Raw genomic sequence first — 22,422 nt, forward strand, 5'->3', positions numbered from 1 at the left:
CAAAACACTGCATTCATTTCCAGAACTAGGATGCTTCTGAAGGCTTTCTCATGGAATAAAGTGTTCTGTGTCACAAAACGGTGAGTTGTCCAGACACACTTGAGTTGCAATGACTCACAGATGACAGTGAGTCCATACTGTGAAGTAAGGTAGTGACACGCAGCAACGGACAGTCCAGTGTTCTGGACCTCGCATGGATTCGCCTCCAAAGAAAGCTTCTCCAGATACAGTTCCCGTGAGCGCGTGGCCACCAAAAACCTTTCTGCGTTAACCCTTGATTAACCAGTTTGGAAGAGGTCATCTCTCTCAAGCCAACTAGAATCTTCTTCCAAATGTCTCTGACGAGTCCCCACGGGGCACCTGTCAATACACTTTTAAGTCCTCCTGGGTATTTTTATGGAAGAGAAACCACAGCTATGGTGTTTCTCAGCCACGCTTGGCAAAGTTTACGCCGCCGTCACGCTCAAGACACCCAAAGGTTGACTCAGCCTGCTGCCTAACAACAGTACATCCTGAGGGACGGGAGTGGGGGTGGAAGCTGGGAGTCCTGAGCGGCCCCCAGAGGGCGCCAGACGCCCCGAGGAGACCCAAGGTGCCCCTCGGAGAGCTGGCGTGCGACACTCCCCGGGCCGGGATCCCAGAGCGCGCGCCGGGAGAAGGCGTGGGGCGCGCGCCTGGCCGCCCCCTCCCCGCGGGGCGCGCGTGCGCGGTACTCGGCGGCGGAGGGATCCGCGATGGAAGGCGCCCTGACTGTCTGCCAGGTAAGCGGCGCTGTTCTGGGACGAGTTCCCAAGCGAGTGCTTTACCTGGCAGTTCTCTTCGCGAAGGTTTTTAAAACCCTCTCAGATTGTGAAAATTATTTCCTCTTTTCCCCTTTCTTTTTCTTGTTGCTCATTGGAGTAATTTGCAAAGTTGTTACCGAGGAAACGGTTTCGTGTGCTTCCCGGAGCCTTTCCCTCTGGGCGATGGGGGAGGTCTGCTTTTCTAGGGGAGAAGACTGGCTTCTCGGGGGCGTGGAGTGTGGCATTGGGTCCTGAAATGTCCTGTTCCAAACCTCAGGCCCCGCTGTCGTGATTCTGATCCCGTATCAGGATGATCCAGCCTCACGACGTTCCCTTAACTCTCAACTCTTGATTAAAGGGCTCAACACTCTGCTGCTGCTGCTGCTGCTAAGTCGCTTCAGTCGTGTCCGACTCTGTGCGACCCCATAGACGGCAGCCCACCAGGCTCCCCCGTCCCTGGGATTCTCCAGGCAAGAACACTGGAGTGGGTTGCCATTTCCTTCTCCAATGCATGAAAGTGAAAAGTGAAAGTGAAGTCGTTCAGTCATATCCGACTTTTCGCGACCCCATGGACTGCAGCCTACCAGACTCCTCCGTCCATGGGATTTTCCAGGCAAGAGTACTGGAGTGGGGTGCCATTGCCTTCTCCAGCTCAGAACTCTAGATAGTTTAAATCACGGTGTGGTGTGAACCACGTTTTCGGTTTCAACTACCTTGGTTATTTGTTTACTACCTTATCTGATTAACGGAAGGACTTGCTGATTAATCTTAAGGGTGAGATCCCACTTTTGTTGCAGGAGTACTTGCATTTCTGAACACTGTCCTCATTGCTTTTACACTGGTTGTGTGTATGTATGTATTTTACTTTAACAGAATCACAGTTAGAGCAATACCTTTTAATCGAGAGCATTTTACAGTTTACAAAACGGTAGAGGCATTCAAATAATTGTTGGATGAACAAATGAGTGGACTTGGTATTTCAACTGATTCTCAGAACCTTACGGTGAAATAGACCAGGTAAGATATTCATGAGCCCAAGCAGTCATTCTGGAGAAGGTGATGGCACCCCACTCCAGTACTCTTGCCTGGAAAATCCCATGGGCGGAGGAGCCTGGTAGGCTGCAGTCAATGGGGTCGCTAAGAGTGGGACACGACTGAGCGACTTCACTTTGACTTTTCACTTTCATGCATTGGAGAAGGAAATGGCAACCCACTCCAGTGTTCTTGCCTGGAGAATCCCAGGGACGGGAGAGCCTGGTGGGCTGCTGTCTATGGGGTCGCAGAGTCGGACACGACTGAAGTGACTTAGCAGTAGCAGAAACAGTCATTCATTAAACAATGTTCCAGGTACTGCGTGTTTGGCATAAATGGTGAGCAACACAGGCATGATCCCTGTTCTCAATGAGCTTATTGTCTAGACTACAGAGAGTTGTTGCCCCGACTGTAGAGTGGAGAAAGCAGATTTAGAGAAGTTAGGTGAAAGTGAAAGTGTTAGTCCCTCAGTCGTGTCCGACTCTTTGTGATCCCATGGACTGTAGCCAGCCAGGCTCCTCTGTCCATGGGATTTCACAGGCAAGAATACTGGAGTGGATTGCCGTTTCTTACTCCAGGGGATCCTCCCGACCCAGGGATCAAACCGGGGTCTCCTGCATTGCAGGCAGTTTCTTTACCATCTGAACCACCAGGGAAGCTTAGAGAGGTTAACTGACTGCCAATGACCTCGAAGCTGATACCTTAGATAAGATTCTATCTATTGTGGCTACTCGGTAAAGCCAGAATGGACTCCTACTTAACATTTGATTTGGAGATGGAAACTGACGAGCACACACACACACACACCCGACACACACACCCCATGAAGAGGTTTATTACTTATATATAAAGGCTTATTACTTAGTGAAGGACATAGTTCATAGCAAAGAGGGAAGAACAGGACAGTCTTCTTAAGCAGACCCAAGGTGACTTGGAAGGACGAGGGAATAAGGCTGGCTCTGGGCTTTTGTGGCAGTTGGGGGGTGGGGTCAAGGGTTCCTGCCTGTGCACAGATTGTTGCTTTGTTTGACTCTGGCATCCACACCAAAAGAAAGGGCACCCAGACTTTTTTTTTTACCAACTTGTGCATTTGAGAGACAGGGAGGAAGAAGGAGGGGTGAGGTTTAAAACTGTCTTCAGGCAAACATGAAAAGATTGAATGAGACTCATTATAATTTACACTTGATGTCTGACTGATGACTGAAATGTACCATTTTTCATTTAGTTGAATTTTGAACTTAAGTAAGCCATCCTGGCTCTTGTATGAGGCCTAGAGACTGAAGTCAGTAAGGAAAATAAAAGTGCCATTGAATACCTTGTTCAGGAGTCCAGTGATGTGTATTTTGAGGAATAAAATGAGTACCTTGGCCACTGTTAGGAATGTCTGGAACTCTTGATGGGGATAAAGAGTGTTCTGGCGAGGCCTTTTATTGTGGCTTTAGTATATGTATCGACACTTGTGACCTTGATTTATATTTTGAGTATCTGAAAACAAGAGAGTTCCAGAGTTCTTTATTCCAAATGGTGCCACTGTTAGGCATGGCCCAAGAGTCTGTAAAAATGTGCAGATAAAGCCCGTTGTTGGCTGGAGCATTCAGGGTTAAGATAACTGTGGGCAGTTCAGTCAGTTTTGCTGACCTCTGGGTCCTTTCCTGCATCAGGGACATCCTGGTTAAAGGATGAAAAGTGGTGGTCTCCAGTGAGCTCCAGCCTGTGGAGGGGTATTGACGCTGTCCACCAAACAGCAGGTGTGTCCATCAGACTAACAATAGGAGTTTAAAGTGTTGAGTGCCTACTGCTTTTCACTCAGTTGAATCCAAATTGGTCTCCAGGTATTCAAAGGGTGTGAGAGAGGGGTGACCTCTTCTTGTCCCATGACAAATGACAAAGGAGTGAGAACAGGGGAGGCCATGCCTGCCAGTAGGTGAGATATGTTGGGAGGCCCAGATTTGATTCTGTCCTGCAACAAGGAGACCAACATGGTGGCTGTGCTGAGCTTGCAAGGTCCTGCTGCCGGGATGGGCAGCTGGGTGTGGTGGGTAGGTTCAGAGCTTAAGAGCCTCTGCTTCTAGGGGCGTCCAGTGTGCTGTCAGTCATTGCTGTTCAAATGACATATTGTGTAGGGGTAAGGAGATTGTTGCATTAGAAGCCTGTGGACAACTTAGAGGCATCATGAGTGGTTCAGAGATTCCGGGAGTCATGAAGAGAGGCTGCTAAAGTATCTACAGTGAAGGATTCTTTGTGTGCCTGTGTATGTGCTTGTGTGTGTGTTTGGGGGTGGTTTGGGGGAGGAAGTAGCACTGCTGGGAATGTCTGTTATATTATAATTTTGACAACTTTCAGAATCTTTTTTGAGAGGGAGCCCTGTTCAGGGTGGACTGACCTGCAAGTAACAGCATAAACAGGCTTAAGTAGAATTTGTGAACAACTAATACATCACCTCCAGAATCCAAAAGGACCTAAAAGATGTTGGATTTGTGTTTTTTTTTTTTAATTTAACTTATTTTATTCATGTATACTTGATTTACAGTGTTGTGTTAATTTCTGCTGTACAGCAAAGTGATTCAGTTTCATTTTTTAATACTCTTTTCCATTATGATTTATCACAGGATATTTAACATAGTTCCCTGTTGGACTTGTTTTAATGTTGTTTCTTGACATTATCAGGGATGGAGTCGCCCTTGGTTTACCAAATAGTTTTCAGGAATTTAACCAAAGTAGCAGGCCTTATACTATGTGTGGAGCAATGACCCATGTTCTTTTCATGAGTATTTGTATGTCCTGAAGGAGTGTATCAAAAGAATGACCTTAGAGGAGAATGTAACATCAATCCTGTGCTCTGGGAGAGACTTGGATACAGTTACCTGTAAAGGCTGTATGGAGTGGCAAGGCTTTTGAGATACCCTGCGTGTAGCTAGGTAAAGGTATATCGTGACCCCCTGGAGGGGAAGGCAAACTGTGACCAAGAGGTCACTGAACAGAACATGTTTATCAAACTTGCAGCATCAGAATATTTATCAGTTTCTGATTGGATGGTGTCAGTAACTTTAATAGTATTGGATAGAGGGACCTTCATGGGTAGGACCATAGCATCAGAGATACACTCATCAACTGTGAGGCACTATTCTTCATTCCATCTTTACCAGGCCACACTGGGCTGCTAAGTAGAGAAACAATAAGGATAATTCCTCTTTCACTAATTGGGTCTTATATAATAAATCTCAGTCTTTGAAGGCCTTGTTTTATTTTACATTGAGCTATGTTAACTGTTTTAACTAGAGTTGAGGGTAGTCCAGAGGGTCTCACCTTTATAAAAGCCGTTTTGCAAGCTCCAAAGACTTGATTTAGATTTATTACTCATTGGATCAGAGCATCCTTTGCTACTGCATGATATTTTAGGACAATGTGTTCTGTGATCAGGGAGAATTTAGGCAAGGTAGTTCTGGTAGTTAAGGTGAGACATACATATTTGTTGCCCATTTTATGTTGAGTATTTCCCTAAGATTATAGAGAGTAGCTTGTTTAGATTTAGTTCTGTAAATCTTCAGGAATAACTGTAGTTTGAGCCCAGTATTGACTAAAGCCATGAAGATTTGCCAGTCAGTGCATTTTAGCAGGTGTTAAAGTTCATTCAAAACCTATGCTGTAAATCCCACTCATGGGCATATATTTGGAGAAAACTCTAATTCGAAAAGATACATGCACCCCAGTGTTCATAGCAGCACTATTTACAATAGCCAAGACACGGAAACATCCTAAATGTCCAGATAAATGGATAAGGAAGAAGTGGTACATGTATACAATGTACTACTCAGGCATGGAAAAGAATGAAATAATGCCATTTGCAGCAACATGGGTGTACCTAGAGATCATCATATTAAATGAAATCAGACAGAAAAAGACAAAAATCATACAATGTCACTTATATGTAGAATCTAAAAGAAAAAAAAATAAATTTATTTACAAAACAGAAATAGACTCACAGAAATAGAAAACAATTTTATGGTTACCAAAGGGGAGAGCAGGGTGGGGAGGTAGGAAGAGATAAATTAGAAGGTTGGGATTAACATATGCATACTGCTATATATAAAATTGATAAACAAAAAGGATCTACAGTATAATACAGGGAACTTTATTCAGTATTTTATAATAGCCAATAATGGAAAGGAATCTGAAAAAGAATATAGATATATAACTGAATCATTTTGCCTTATACCTGAAACTGACACAATAATGCAAATTAACTATGTTTCAATAAAAAATAGTTGTATATATTTAAAAACTCTATGCTGTAGAATTTTATTGTAGAAATTATTTTAATACATTTTGGATTTCCAACTAAGTCAAATTGTGGACTTCTGTTTCAATTATTTTGTGTACTTATTTCTTCTTCCTGTATACATCTGTGTTTCTCTCTTTCTCTCTCTTTTTTTGGTGGTTAGTGAATGTACTTTGGGTAGAGGGGGTCCTCTCTATTTATAAGTTTCTTCCTCCAGAGAACCTCAAATCAGTATCACCAGGGTTTGGGGCTTCACCCATGGCAGTGTTTACTTCATAGAACTTAGGAAACTCAAGCTTAAGTTTATTATTTTTTAAGTCAGAGCTCATTTTGTTTTTTAAAAATAGGAGTATAATTGCTTTACAATGTTGTATTCGTTTTGCTAATTTCTGCTATACAACAGGGTGAATCAGCTATATGTATACATGTATCCACTCTCTCTTCTGCCTCCCTCCCACCCATGTAAGTTGAGTTTGAATTACCCTTTGCTGTGCTATGTGGGTTCTGTGGGTGCTTTTCCCTGTAACCCTGAGGATCAGCATTTTTGTTCAAAGAGGCATAGGTTGTGGCTGCAGTAGTGGCAGTGGTATTTAAGAGTCCTGGTGAGCTTTGTGCTCTTCTAACAGATGCCACTTCACCTCCCTTTTCTCTCTTTTTTAGCTCCATAGTGACTGCTTTCATGAGTGACCACCTCATGGGCCCATATCTTGTACTGGATATAATCTTTTCCCTAAGCACTGAGGTGGTACTGGTGGTGGTCAAGAATCTGTCTGCCAATGCAGGAGATGCAGGAGACACCGGTTCAATCCCTGAGTTGGGAAGATACCCTGGAGTTGGAAATGACAATCCACTCCAGTATTCTCGCCTGGAAAATCCCATGGACAGAGGAGCCTGGCAGTCTATAGTCCATGGGGTCGCAAAAGAGTAGGACATGAGTAGCGTGTGCACATAAGCACTGTATATTGAGGGTAGTGCCTGGTTGAGATACTGGATTCATTTATTTATTTCACTGTTGGTATAAATCAGAGTTAATTTACCAGTTTCCTTACCAATGGGCAGTAAGGTTGTTTCCACTTTCTTTGTATTAGAAACATTGTTGACCTCATGTGCACATTAAATTGATGAATTGTAGTACATCTATACCCATTTCAAACCAGTTGCATTGCAAATTATTCTCCAAAGAGGTTGAACCAATGGTTACCCTCATTACATTGTATTCATTATTATTATTATTATTATTATTTTTACTGTCTAATTGTTACTGTAGCTGATTGAACTTCTGGAGGCTAAGTACTTTGTGTTTTACTCATTTTTGAATCTCCAGTAGAAACTAAATTACCTAATAAATAGTAGTAATTGGAAAATATATGATGTGTGTATGAATACATGAACTGCAGAAGCAAAAACATATTAATTACTGTTTTCTAAAATCATAAATATTGTCCTTTTCACAATAATCTGTGTATTTTGAGCATTTATTGTTTTCTTTTTAAAATGAGCATTTCTCAGTACGTAATTTAAATTGTTTGATACTTATTTCCAGGTAAGAAATGAAAGGAATTCAAGCTTTGCCGCTGAGTTAAGGAAGAATTAGAGGAAAATCCTACTCTACTTGTGGATGAGAGGGATATAGTGTCAGCTAAAAAACAGGGCCTAATATATATAATTGGAGTGGTGACTGGAGCTTTTGGGTAATTTATTTTCTTTCTTATATCTTCATTTTAACCTTAAATGCAAGATTTCTTTGTCCGTAGCCATTCTTATAGTATTTATAATATTTTCTTATTAGCTTCTACATTTTAGATATTTGAGTTTTAATCTAGAGCCCCAAAGACATTTCTGATTATCCTCTGCTTTGCCACTAGAAGGCACTGTTGTCTGGTTTGATGGAGTTGGAACCGCCTGCTTCAGTTTCCCTGGGAGAAATCTGCACCACAGAAATGGATTCCACTTACATTGTTGCTCCTTATATTGGCAAGAGACTAATATTACACAGAAACTATAGTTCTCAGTGTTACTGAGAAGCCAGCCATTTTACATAAATTTGATTGAAAGAATTGGTTCCTGAACCTAAAAGGAAGTTTAACAATGTTTGGCCTGTAGTGTATAATGATTTTAAGATAGGTTTTAAAACTGGAAGTTTCATATTCTGTTTGCACGGTGCTCACCTGGTTGCATATCCTGGATATGCTTCAGGTTTCCCTACTGTGAAATGAGATTCCTGCTTCTTGATTAGGAGCGCAGTCTTTTGTAAGAACAACATTTCTGTTACCATGTGAATGCTTGCAGTTATTATTTTAACGGACTCATGCTAAATCCTATGACAGTTATGAGCCATTTGATACAATCTGGTGTAATGCCACTGGAAGTGAAATTTATATAAGATTCTAAGCCATATATAGTTTCAATAGTAGTTCATTAAGAAAGCTCATCTCTTGATCAGGCATACTTGGGAGTAGAATTTCTCATAAGTTTAGAGTAGACTAAAAAAGATATTAATAGGTATAAGGATCAGTTTAAGCACCATCATTCTGTTCATAATTAGCAGCTCATTTATTGAATGCTGTTGAATCTTAACATTAATAACACATTCTTCCTTCCTATTGGAAAACTTAAGATTTTTTGAACCATATCCCTAAGGAAAATATTTGGTTGCTAAGAAATATACAAATAAGTGCACATCCTAAAAAAATATGTCCTCTATGTTGATTACATTGTTTTGATCACATTTTGAGAAAGTTTGACTGTTGTAGTATTTTTTCCTTTCTGCATTGGGTTTTATAGCTTACGTTATTGTTTGGAAAGCCTTTATAACTCCAAGGGCTAAATAGTTACCATGACAGACCTAAAGCATCAAAAAGGGTAAAGCAAGAAAAGAAAAAAGCAAATGAATGAGAGGATTTAGAAATAGAAGGAAAGAGAGAAATAGAGCTTTGTTCTGAGCTTTACTACTCGTTGGTATATTGACCCAGCAGACTTGGCAACACTTGATTAGAAATGCAGAGTCATGGGCCCAATCTTGCACTTACTGGAACAGAATTGTCATTTTTACAAGATTTCCAGGTGATTTGTATGTACATTCAAGTTTTAGAAGCACTGATTTAGTGCTGAATGTCCACTTTGGCCCAATTTAAGTCTCTGTGATGATTGTGAACACTTTGAGGAATTTTTATATGAATTCACATGAAATAGATTTAGAGACAAATATAACATCTCATAAATTTTACTGACCTTTCCAAAGGTCACTTTTCCAGAAACCAGAACCATCATAAGAAGCAAACAGAATTCTAGCTGAGCTATTTAAAATCCTAAAAGATGATGCTGTTAAAGTGCTGCACTCAGTATGTCTGCAGATTTGGAAAACTCAGCAGTGGCCACAGGACTGGAAAAGATAAGTTTTGATTTCAATCCCAAAGAAGGGCAATGCCAAAGAATGTTTAAACTACCATACAGTTGTACTCGGTTCACATGTTAGCAAGGTTATACATAAAATCCTTCAAGCTAGGCTTCAGTGGTATATCTGCTGAGAACTTCCAGATATACAAGCTGGGTTTCAAAGACGCAGAAGAACCAGAGATCAAATTGCCAACATTCATTGGATCATAGACAAAGCAAGGGAATTCCAGAAAAATATCTGCTTCTGCTTCATTGACGATGCTAAAGCCTTTGACTGTGTGCATCACAATAAACTGTGGAAATTTTGATCACCTTACCTGTCTCCTGAGAAACCTGTATGCAGGTCAAGAAGCAACAGTTAGAACTGGACATGAAACAGTGGACTGGTTCAAAATTGGGAAAGGAGTAAGACAAGGCTGTATATTGTCACCTTGCTTATTTAACTTCTATGCCAAGTACATCATATGAAATGCCAGGCTGGAGGAATCACAAGCTGGAATCAAGATTGATGGGAGTTACATCAACAACCTCAGTTGATACAACTCTAATGCCAAGAGAGGTAAGAGAAACTAAAGAGCCTCTTGATGAAGGTGAAAGAGTAGAGTGGAAAAGCTGGCTTAAAACTGAACTTTCTAACTATGACAGACCTAGACAATGTATTAAAAAGCAGAGACATCACTTTGCTGATGAAGATCCATATAGTCAAAATTAAAGTTTTTCCAGTCATGTATGGATGTGAGGGTGGACCAAAAGAAGGCGCCAAAAAATTGATGCTTTTGAACTGTGGTTCTGGAGAAGACTATTGAGAGAGTCCCCTGGACAGCACGGAGATCAAACCAGTCAATTCTAGAGGAAATCAACCCTGAATATTCATTGAAAGGACTGATAGTGAAGCTGAAGCTCCAATACTTTGGCCACCTGATATGAAGAGCCGACTCATTGGAAAAGACCCTGATGCTGGGAAAGACTGAAGACAAAAGGAGAAGGGGATGGCAGAGGATGAGATGGCTAGATAGCATTACTGACTCAATGGACATGAATTTGAAGAAACTCCAGGAGATAGTAGAGGATGGCGGAGCCTAGTGTGCTACAGTCCATGGTCACAAAGAGTAGGACACAACTTAGTGACTAAACAATGACAAATGACATCTCAGAAGTTTTACTGACCTTTCCAAAGGTCATCTATCCAGAAACCAGAACTGTCAACAACTTATAAGCAAATAGAAACAAAAAAGAACCTGAATACCTAAATGAGAGTTCACACTGATGGATCTTGTAAGAGGAGAGTCCCTAAGCCTTCATATGGGATTTCTTTATTATTGATTTTTCTTTATAAGCCTAAATAAGAAGATTCCCATTGGGTAGTTGAATAGATTATTTGAGACCTGAATTATTTGGTGATAACAAGAGATGACAGGAGTCGCTCAGGGAGTTTAGGAACCTGAGCCTCTCAATGTGACAGCCAAAGGTCTGTGCAGATCATTGACTCTAATATAGCACTGTAACTGTTCAAAATGAAGGTTAAGACGTCTGGAAAATAAATAGTACATTTTTTCCCCTCTGCCATTTTAAATCCACATGCTTCCACCACTCACTTCATGTTGCCATTTTCATGTTCTCCTGGCAATAAAGTAGGGGTTGAATTGAAATGTGAAACCATTGGGTGGTGCTTTGGGTGGCGTGGGGGTGGGGACTCTGAAGAGCTCCAGTCCTTTATGTCTCAGTGCAGAAATAATTCAGTGAGAGGCAAAGTGATAGATAAGAAGTGATTTATTAGACTAGGAACACTTGTGAAGCTTATAGGCAGGCGGGCGAGAGGGTGCCACCTCGAGAACTTACTTGAATGTCATTCTTGAATGGACGTCATACTTCCATCATCAGCTCCTCCTCCAGGTTGGGCAGGGGAGTTTTTCTGTCCCTACATGATAAAGCTAGGTCAACAAATTATTGTTCCTAGTAGTATGTGTGCAGAGAGCATGTCTTGACTTACTGAGCTCACTGAGCAGGATGTGGGTCTCATGCTGTCATGGTTTTATTGTTTGGGGCTTGTCTCATGCTTCCGTTGCATTGTCTTGTTGCCAAACAAGCCTGCTTGGTTTTGTGGTTAAGCAGACCTGCTTTCCGGAGTAATCATTAACTTAAAGGGTCTCCCATGTTTTTCCTACTTACAATCCCCTAGTGGGATTAATGTTTTAATCACCTACTTTGTCCCTTTACTCTGTCCCTATCAGAATGAGGGCAGTAAGATGGCGAGGTTCACTGAGGGATCCAGAATTAACACAAGGAAGACCAAGAGCGTAACAGGAAAATATTCATGAGGCACATGACCTGGTAGTTAGCAAAGAATTAGAAGAGTGTCTGAGCTTCCTCAGTGGCTCAGTTGTAAAGAATCTGCCTGCAGTACAGGAGACGCAGGAGACACAGGTTCAACCCCTGGGTCAGGAAGATCCCCTGGAGAAGGGAACGACAACCCACTCCAGAATTCCTGCCTGGAGAATCCCGTGGACAGAGAAGCCTGGTGGGCTACAGTCCACTGGCGTTGCAAAGAGTCGGACATGACTGAAGTGACTGAGCGCGAGCACAGAACTCTTTCACCAGAACATCTGAGGAATCTAGATTTGGGCCTTTTCACTTTGGGAAAGTTTCTGCCAAAGAAGATTGTTTGCTCTATAAAGTTTCGGTAGGTAGAGAGTTAAGCCCCAGGAATCTGAAACATTCACTCATGTGGAATACCTCGTGTATTCTGGCCTGACTACCTGTGTTGATCTAACTGTACTGATTTTATGTTTAGTTTTACCTTATTGAAAAAAATTGGGGGGGTGGGGTTTGGGGCAAGCTACGGCATGTGGTTTCTTAGTTTCCCAACCAGGGATTAAACCTGTGCCCCCTGCAGTGGAAACTTGGCGTGCTAACTGAAGTGAGTTTAGAGAGTAACATGATACAGTTGAACAGATTGGAGATGAGGAAGAAAACACCTTGGGTGGATTGTGTGCTCTGCCCCTGGTGATCTCACTGTGTAGTGCTCTTGACTATGTTGCTTAACCTGTTTGGCCTCAGGTGCTTCACTTGTAAAATTAGACATTGGGCCATAGCATTGCAGCTATGTCTTCAATCACGAAAGAGTGTGTGTTGAATCACGGAAGAGGGTTATGGCTAGCAAGCGCTCATAATTTACAGTCCTGAAAGAAAGTATGTTACATGGGGAACACCTTCCCTTAACATTGTCCCAGTGGTAAAAAGACTGAAAAGTTCTAGATAAGGAGACATAGTATTTGTCATATTGGAAAATTGTCTTGCTGCTTCCCCACACCAAAAGAAAAAAAATGGTGAAAATGAGAGGATACACTAAAGTGAACCAAAGTTTATTGTCTCCCCTTCCCCAGCCCCAGGTTGATTTCTTTTAGGCCCTATCTATCTGTTCTTATGCTACTTAATAATCTGGCTATTAAGTGTCTTTCTGATAATAGGACTTTAAATCACCACAGCAATAGATGAAATCACCAGCTACCAATTTTTGATTTCCATCTTACAAACATAGGAATCTTGTTTTATTTGTTTAATTTTTTTTATTTTAAAATGAAAGTATTTAATCCTAGTATATGGGGGATGAGTTTTATCATTAATTTTTAAATCCTAATGTAACAGTAAAAATTATGTGAAATGAAGAAATTAAATTTAAAATGAAGTTAATAGCAAGTAAATATTTGTGCTTTGCCCTTTAACAGGAAAAATACATAGCAAAGGGCTTCCCTGGTGGCTCAGTGGTAAAGAAGCTACCTGCCAGTGCAGCAGAGATGGTTTCAATCCCTGGTCCAGGAAGGTCTCACATGCCACAGAGCAACAACTGTGACCACGCACCACAACTGTTGAGCCTGTGCTCTAGAGCCTGAGAGCCACAATTACTGAGCCCATGTGTCCTAGAACCCGTGCTCTGCAATAAGAGAAGCCGCCACAATGAGAAACCTGCACACTGCAACCAGAGAGTAGCCCTCACTCTCCACAACTAGAGAAAAGCCCACATAGCAGCGAAGACCCAGCATAGCCAAAAGAAGAAATAAATGAAACTATTTTTAAAAATTCTTAGAAATATAGCCAAAGGAAAGAAAAAACCCAAGTCAAAACCCTTATTTTCTTTCCTGACGAAAGTAATGATGTATTCCCCATGGATTAGGTCCCAGAGGAAAAGCATACAGAGCTCTGCAGCAGAAACATTTATTTAGTAAAACCTCTTAGTGATGCAGAGCTCGCAGCTATTGGGAGTAGAGAAAGAAATTTTCTGTTATGTAGGTTTATAAGATGACATCCTTTACTGGATTTTTTTTTAATACAAGTATTAATGCTTTGGGTTAAGTACTTACTATAATATTAAGCAGTCTTTTGTACCTTGGTATTTCATTACTATTAAGTTTGCATTTAAAAATATTTGTCCGTGCTTGTGATGGGTCTGTTAAGATTTTCTATTTCTTCCTGGTTCAGTTTTGGAAAGTTGTACTTTTCTAAGAATTTGTCTATTTCTTCCATGTTGTCCATTTTATTGGCATATAATTGCTGATAGTAGTCTCTTATGATCCTTTGTGTTTGTGTGTTGTCTATTGTGATCTCTCCATTTTCATTTCTAATTTTATTGATTTTATTTTTCTCCCTTTGTGTCTTGATGAGTCTGGCTAATGGTTTGTCAATTTTATAAACAAATGGGATATAATTAAAATTAAAAGCTTCTGCACAACAAAAGAAACTATAAGCAAGGTGAAAAGAGCCTTCAGAATGGGAGAAAATAATAGCAAATGAAGCAACTGACAAACAACTAATCTCAAAAATATACAAGCAACTCCTACAGCTCAACTCCAGAAAAATAAATGACCCAATCAAAAAATGGGCCAAAGAACTAAATAGACATTTCTCTAAAGAAGACATACAGATGGCTAACAAACACATGAAAAGATGCTCAACATCACTCATTATCAGAGAAATGCAAATCAAAACCACAATGAGGTACCATTTCACACCAGTCAGAATGGCAGCGATCCAAAAGTCTACAAGCAGTAAATGCTGGAGAGGATGTGGAGAAAAGGGAACCCTCTCACACTGTTGGTGGGAATTCAAACTAGTACAGCCACTATGGAGAACAGTGTGGAGATTCCTTAAAAAACTGGAAATAGAACTGCCATATGACCCAGCAATCCCACTGCTGGGCATACACACCGAGGAAACCAGAATTGAAAGAGACACGTGTACCCCAATGTTCATCGCAGCACTGTTTATAATAGCCAGGACATGGAAGCAACCTAGATGTCCATCAGCAGATGAATGGATAAGAAAGCTTGGTACATATACACAATGGAATATTACTCAGCCATTAAAAAGAATACATTTGAATCAGTTCTAATGAGGTGGATGAAACTGGAGCCTATTATACAGAGTGAAGTAAGCCAGAAAGAAAAACACCAATACAGTATACTAATGCATATATATGGAATTTAGAAAGATGGTAACGACAACCCTGTATGTGAGACAGCAAAAGAGACAAAGGTGTATAGAACAATCTTTTGGACTCTGTGGGGGTGGGGGAATGATTTGGGAGAATGGCATTAAAACATGTATAATATCATATAAGAAACGAATCGCCAGTCCAGGTTCGAATGAGGATACAGGAAGCTTGGGGCTGGTGCACTGGGATGACCCAGAGGGATGATATGGGGAGGGAGGTGGGAGGAGGGTTCAGGATGGGGAACATGTGTACACCCGTGGCGGATACATGTTGATGTATGGCAAAACCAATACAATATTGTAAAGTGAAAAAAAAAAAATCATAAGGGACTTAGGGGGTAAAAAAGGCAAGGTGCATGTAAACCAAGCAAGGAAGTAGGAGAAAGCATGAACTTGACAATCAATTTCTTCACTTTTTATAGTGCTGTCTAAAATGGAAACATAGTTAAATATAAATAAAGACAGAAATGAAAAAAATAAAAATATTTGTCACTTGTATATGCATGCATGCTGAGCTGCTTCAGTTTTGTCTGACACTTTGAGGCCCCACGGACTATAGCCTGCCAGGCCCCTCTATCTGTGGGATTCTCTAGGCAAGAATACTAGAGTGGGTTGCCATGCCCTCTTCCAGGGGCTCTTTCTGACCCAGGGATGAAACCTGTGTCTCTTTGTCTCCTGCATCACAGGCAGATTCTTTACCACTGAGCCACAGGGAAGCCTATGTACAAATAAATAGTATGCCTGCTGCTGCTGCTGCTGCTAAGTCACTTCAGTCGTGTCCGACTCTGTGCAACCCCAGAGGTGGCAGCCCACCAGGCTCCCCCGTCCCTGGGATTCTCCAGGCAAGAACACTGGAGTGGGTTGCCATTTTCTTCTCCAATGCATGAAAGGGAAAAGTGAAAGTGAAGTTGCTCAGTTGTGTCCGGCTCTTAGTGACCCCATGGACTGCAGCCCACCAGGCTCCTCCGTCCATGGCATTTTCCAGGCAAGAGTACTGGAGTGGGGTGCCATTGCCTTCCCCTATGTTTTAGTAAAAATATTTGGATTTGATTTTTTTCTAGGTCATGGTCTAGTTTTTCTGATTGTACAGGAAATCGAAGTCTTTCTTGTGTGCTTTGTCCTTGACTTATGGTGTGATCATAGTATTGTTATTCACAGGTGAACTTTTCCACTTGTGGGGGATGAAACTTGCCACAGTCCTGGTCTATATGTACATCATGATGATTAATTAATGCTTCCCTGTAAAAATTGTTTTAAAATGCCCAAGAGGATTAATTAGTATGTTTATAACATACTCTGGCAACTTTGGAGAAGAGGCTTCCTATAATACATTGTCCTTTACAACATATCTTGACTTTTTTTCAAGCTAAAATGATATTTTGGATTTTCACTTTGGAAATTGAAAAGATTAAACTAATTTTCCAATTTCTGTTGCATTAAAGCATATTTTAGGAAATTAAAATTTTTAATTGAAGATATTGTTTGAAATATCTATGTCTCTGAACACTTTTAGACTTAATTATAAAGAATAGGAACTAACACTTTTGACAGTATGGAGAGAGGACTATCTAACTTAAAAGCTCTTTTGCTACAAAGTACCTAGAAATTCTGGATGAAATGTTACAAACATATTTGTAATCAAATGCTTTTCTGGGCTCACAGGTAGCAAGGGAAATACCTATGGGCTAAAGGAGAAGAGGGAACTGATTATCAGATTTGTGAGCATATGAATGTATGCCAAAGCAGCCCTGAGGAGTTTATTAGTCTCAGTAGCCAAAGGTTTAATGGCCACACTGGGATAGAGGATGGTGCCTTTCTGATTTGTAGAAATTAGAACTGAGAACTCTTTATAAAGCCATGTCTCTTGAAGAGTTTTACCCTCTGTGGAAGGGCAGGTTGAAGACAAGGAAGCTTATCTGTCTAAACTTGGGCTTGGGTTGGTGGGAGAAACTGGGATTTACTGTAGTTCATCTTTCATAAAGTTTTGGGACTTGGATTTAATACTTTATGAGTGAGCAGAAAGAGATTCAATAAATAGCATGTTAGTCCTTCAAAAACTTCATGTCAAAGTACCAGAGTGAGCTTCTATGACTGTAGTCATACTTTTCTCAGTCATGACATTATTTTAATTGCATTATTTCTCTGCTCAAGATGTTACTTAGTAATAAGTAGTAAAGTAGTAAAATGACCTAAAGATAGTCAGTAAAAATAAGTATATGGAGTATTGACATCTGGAAAAAAGTGTGTGAAAGTGTTAGTCATTCAGTCATGTCCAACTCTTTGCAACTCTAAGGGCTGTAGCCCACCTGACTCCTCTGTCCATGGCATTCTCCAGGCAAGATTGCTGGAGTGGATAGCCATTCCCTTCTCCAAGGGGTTCTTCCCGACCCAGGGATTGAACCCAGGTCTTCTGCATTGCAGGCAGATTCTTTACTGTCTGAGCCACCAGGGAAACCCATTGACATCTGAACCAGCATTATAAGTACTTTAAACATTTCCTCCTCTTATGTAGAATTAACACCTTCGTTCTATCCCTACTAACTTTTCCTTTTTTTCCTCTTTTTTTTTCCACTTGTAGTTTGAGATAAATACTATTTTTCCATTAAAAAAATTTTTTTTTGGCTGCACTTCAGGGACCTTCATTCCCTGAATGAAGAGCTTGAACCCACACCCTCTGCACTGGAAGGTCAAGTCTTAGCCACTGGACCACCAGAAAAGTCCCAAGATAACTTAAGATTCACATGGTTCTAAGAAATAATGAGAGATTCTGTACGCTTTAAAAAGTTTTCCCTAATGGTAACATCCTGCAAAACTGTAGTACAGTGTCATAGGCTAGCATATTGATAGTGATAAGGTCAAGTTTTAGAACATTTCTATCACTAGAAACATCTTTTTTTTATAGGTTACAACCCTTTTATAGACACAACCATTTTCTTTCTTCCCCTTGCCCCTACTTAACCCCTGGCAACTGCTAATTTGTTTTCTATTTCTGTAATTGTGTCATTTCAAAAATATTATATAAAGGGAATAGTATAGTTATGTAACACTTTATGTGAGCTGTTTTCACTCATCATATTTCCCTGGAGATCCATTCATTTTGTTTTCTGTACCAATAGTTCATTCCTTTTTAATGCCAAGTAACATTCCATGGTATGGATGAATTCACCATTCATCCATTGAAGAATACCTGGACTGTTTCCAGTTTTTGATTATGATAAATACAGCTGCTGTAAACATTGATGTACAGGTGTTTGTGTGAACATACGTTTTCCTCTGGGCTATATGCCCAGGAGTGCAGTTGCTGGGTCATCTGATAGTTGCATGTTTAGTTTTACAGAACTGCCAAGCTTTTCTAGAGTGCTATACCATTGTACATTCCCACTAGCAAAGTGTGAGAGACACAGTTTCTCTGCATTCTTGCCTCCTCACTGAGGGTTTTTATCATGAAAAGGGCCCTTTTGTATAAATCTGAATTTTAGAATATAGCCATACCTTGTTTTATTGCATTTTACTTGTTTGCATTTCACAGATACTACATTTTTTACAAATTGAAGTTTTGTACGAACCCTATGTTGAGCAAGCCTATCAGTATCATTTTTCCAACAACAGTTGCTCACTTTGTGTTTCTGTGTCACAGTTTGGAACTGTTTCAATATTATATTTGTTATGGTGATCTGTGATCAATGATCATTGATGTTACTATTTTAATTGTTTTGGGGTGAACTATATAAGACAGCCTCCTCGGTTGTGTGGCTTGTGGGATCTTAGTTCCTGGACCAGGGATTGAACCCACAACCTTGGCAGTGAAAGCTTGAAATTTTAACCACTGAACTGCCAGAGAATTCCCCAGCAGCAGGGTTTGAGAGGATTGACAGCAGCCCCTTGCGCCAGGCTTTTTTTTTTTTTTTTTCCTTTGTCAGTTTTTTTAGAGGTTTTCTAGTTTCACTGATAATTTAAAAATAATCATCTCTTTTTTCATTGATATTCTAATTGTTTTTGTGTTTCTGTTTCATCAATTTCTGTTCTATATGTAATCTTTATTATATATAATACTTTTTTGCTCATGTTGGGTTTATTTTGCTCTTCCTCTTCTAAGTTTTTGAGTTGGACAATGAGATTATTACTTTTCTTCTTTCCTAATGTATGCATTTAGTGCTATAAATTTGTTTCTTAGCTTTCATTGTGACCCACAGATGTTGGTATATTGTATTTTCATTTTCATTCAGTTCAGTATACTTTTTTATATCCCTTGAGGCTTTCTCTTTTATCCGTGGATTATTTAGATATGTGTTTTTTAGTATCCAAATGTTTGAAGATTTTTGTGCTCTCTTCCTGTTATTGATCTGTAGGTTGATTTCATTGTGGTGAAACACAATCTATATAATTTCACTTCTCTTAATTTGTTGAGATATGGCTGAAATATATTCTATCTTGGTTTATGTTCTAATACTGTGAAATGTGAACAAAATGACGTGAAAAATGACGTGTGTCGTTTCTAGAGGGGAGCCCTTAGAGTTGGTACACTATTTGCCATCTTCCTGTCCTAGGATGGTGGAGCCCTTATTAGCATATGTCCCTATGTTAGGACAGTGTGGAGCTAAGGCTTTTGCCAACCCACATTGTTCATTTATATTTAAACAAGACATAAACCCTTGTTCTTGTAAGCACTGAGACTTTGAGGTTTGCTTATTGATACAGTAGTCTAGTCTTTTATGACTAATGTACCAAGTTAATTTACTCTTTATTTTTTCACTGTATCTTATTCCAATCTGTTGCCCAAAACTGCCTTAAAAATCCGCTTCTGAGATTGTGGCATGAGCTGCCACAGATACTAATCACTGAGACTCTCCAGATCATTTTTGATTAGCTAGGTACAAGCCATTAAGACTTTTGGACTGCAAAATGCTAGCATATTGAATTTTACTGTGTTTGCATGTAGAAATGTGCACCAAAACTATTTGAATTACTTAGAGTGAGAGGGTTGTTATTTTTTTGAAAATAATATTAGAGAAAGAGGAAATTGGGATCTTTAAGGACAGATACTTAGCATTCTGATTAAAATTATACAGTTAATAATACTATATTATATACTTAAAAGTTGCTGAGAAACTAGATGTTCTCACCACAAAAAGAAATGATAATTATGGGATGTGATGGAGGTGTTAGCTAGTGCTACAGTGGTAATCATATTGCAGTATATAAGTGTATTAATTAACACATTGTATACTTTAAATTCATTCAAGTATATGAATAAATAAAACTGAATAAATTTGTACAGTTAGATGTCAATTGTATCTCAAGATTTTTTTTAAATGGATAAGGACTAAATATTTTCTTCCTAGAATATGAACATTGCCTTCAGTGTAAAATAAAATGAAATAATTTTGAATAAATTGTAATAGTTTTTCAAATTATGCAATTTATCTCATTAAATTTTTTAACAAATAATTTTTATTGCAGTATAGTTGCTTTACAATGTTGTATTAGTTTCTGCTGTATATCAAAGAAAATCAGTTATACATATACATATATTATCTCTTTTTTAGATTTCCTTCCCATTTAGGTCACCACAGAGCACTGAGTAGAGTTCCTTGGGTTATATTGTATGTTCTTATTAGTTATTTATTTTATACATAGTAATGTTTATTTGTCAATCCCAATCTCCCTGTTTATTTCACCCTCTTACCCCCATGGTAACTATAAGATTGTTTTCTACATCTGTGACCTATCTCTGCTTTACAAATAAGTTCATCTGTACCATTTTTCTAGATTCTACATATAAGTGGTATTATACAGTATTAGTCTTTCTCTTTCTAACTTACTTCACTCTGTATGTCAACTTAAACTTGAAATTTAATTTTTTATGTAATTTCAATTTTTATAAATTTTAGGAATTTTTAAAAATTTGAAAATAGAAAATTATACAAAGAAGAAAAGTGAAATTCCTTGTTTTCTTACCAACCAGAGAAAACTATTCTGAGATATTTCCTTCATTTTTTTCCCTTGTATGCATGTGAACTTTTTTTCCTTTGGTATAATTGGCATCAGTATGTTTTGTTGTTCAGTTGCCAAGTCGTGTCTGACTGTTTGCAACCCCATGGACTGCAGCACGCCAGGCTCCTCTATGCTCTGTTATCTCCTGGAGTTTGCTCAAATTCATGACCATTGAATCGGTGATGCTATTAATGTCTAACCATGTCATCATCCGGAGAAGGTAATGGCACCCCACTCCAGTACTCTTGCCTGGAGAATCCCATGGATGGAGGAGCCTGGAAGGCTGCAGTCCATGGGGTCACTGAGGGTTGGACACGACTGAGCGGCTTCACTTTCACTTTTCACTTTCATGCATTGGAGAAGGCAATGGCAACCCACTCCAGTGTTCTTGCCTGGAGAATCCCAGGGACGGGGGTGCCTGGTGGGCTGCCGTCTATGGGGTCACACAGAGTCGGACACAACTGAAGTGACTTAGCAGCAGCAGCAGCAGCAGCAGCATGTCATCATCTGCCATCCCCTTCTCCTTTGGCCTTCAGTCTTTCCCAGCATCAGGGCCTTTTTCAATGAGTCAGCTCTTTGTATCAGGTGGCCAAAGTATTGGAGTTTCAGCTTCAGCATCAGTCCTTCCAATGAAATTCAGGGTTGATTTTCTTTAAAATTGACTGGTTTGATCTCCTTGCAGTCCAAGGGACTCTCCAGTACCACAGTTCAAAAGCATCAGTTCTTCAGTACTCACTCTTCTTTATGGTCAGCTCTCAGATCCATACATGACTACTGGAAAAACCATAGCTTTGACCGTAATGGACTTTTGTCAGTAAAATGATGTTTCTGCTTTTTAATACGCTGTCTAGGTTTTTCAGAGCTTTCCTTCCAAGGAGCAAGCATCTTTTAATTTCATGGCTGAATCACTGTCTGCAATGATTTTGGAGCCCAAGAAAATAAAATCTGTTATTGCTTCTACTTTTTCCCATTTGCCATGAAGTGATGGGACCTGATGTCATGAGCTTAGTTTTTTGAAAGTTTTAAGCTAGCTTTTTCACTGTCCTCTTTTACCCTCATCAGGAGGCTCTTTAGTTCCTCTTCCTCATGTATTGACTCTTTTATCATTATGAACATATCTTAATCTCTAGGAATATTTCTTGCCTTTAAGTCTGTTTCAGCTGAGAGTGGTATAGGAACTCCAGTTTTCTTGTGATGACTGTCTGCATGGTGTATATATCCATTCTTTTATTTTTAGCTTCTTTGTCTTTTTGTATCTAAGTTGTGTGTCTCTTGTGGACAGAGTATAGTTGGGTCTATTTTTATCCAGTTTGACAATCTCTGTGTTTAACTTATTTATATTTATTGTATTTACAATATATATTTACATTTTAATTGGAAATTTACAAATTAGTTGGAGATAACTTAGATTTACAAATAGCCATTTTGTTGTTTTCTCTGTGTCTCATATAT

General features: G+C 39.7%; 1 protein-coding gene across 4 annotated transcripts in view; it reads left to right on the forward strand.

The window, feature by feature from the left end:
• Window positions 1-694: 694 nt before the first annotated feature.
• GRAMD1C (GRAM domain containing 1C) overlaps window positions 695-22,422 on the forward strand; it is a 99,390-nt gene continuing 77,662 nt past the window's right edge. For 2 of the 4 annotated variants that reach the window (XM_059891361.1, XM_059891414.1), the window contains exons 1-2: window positions 695-761; window positions 7,637-7,784. The gene's annotated coding sequence lies outside the window, so the exon portion shown is untranslated. The remainder of the gene's footprint in view (window positions 762-7,636; window positions 7,785-22,422) is intronic. The other 2 variants (NM_001103229.2, XM_024997885.2) reach the window with 2 other exon arrangements.

Source organism: Bos taurus, chromosome 1 (assembly GCF_002263795.3).
Source record: "Bos taurus isolate L1 Dominette 01449 registration number 42190680 breed Hereford chromosome 1, ARS-UCD2.0, whole genome shotgun sequence".
NCBI lineage: Eukaryota > Metazoa > Chordata > Mammalia > Artiodactyla > Bovidae > Bos > Bos taurus.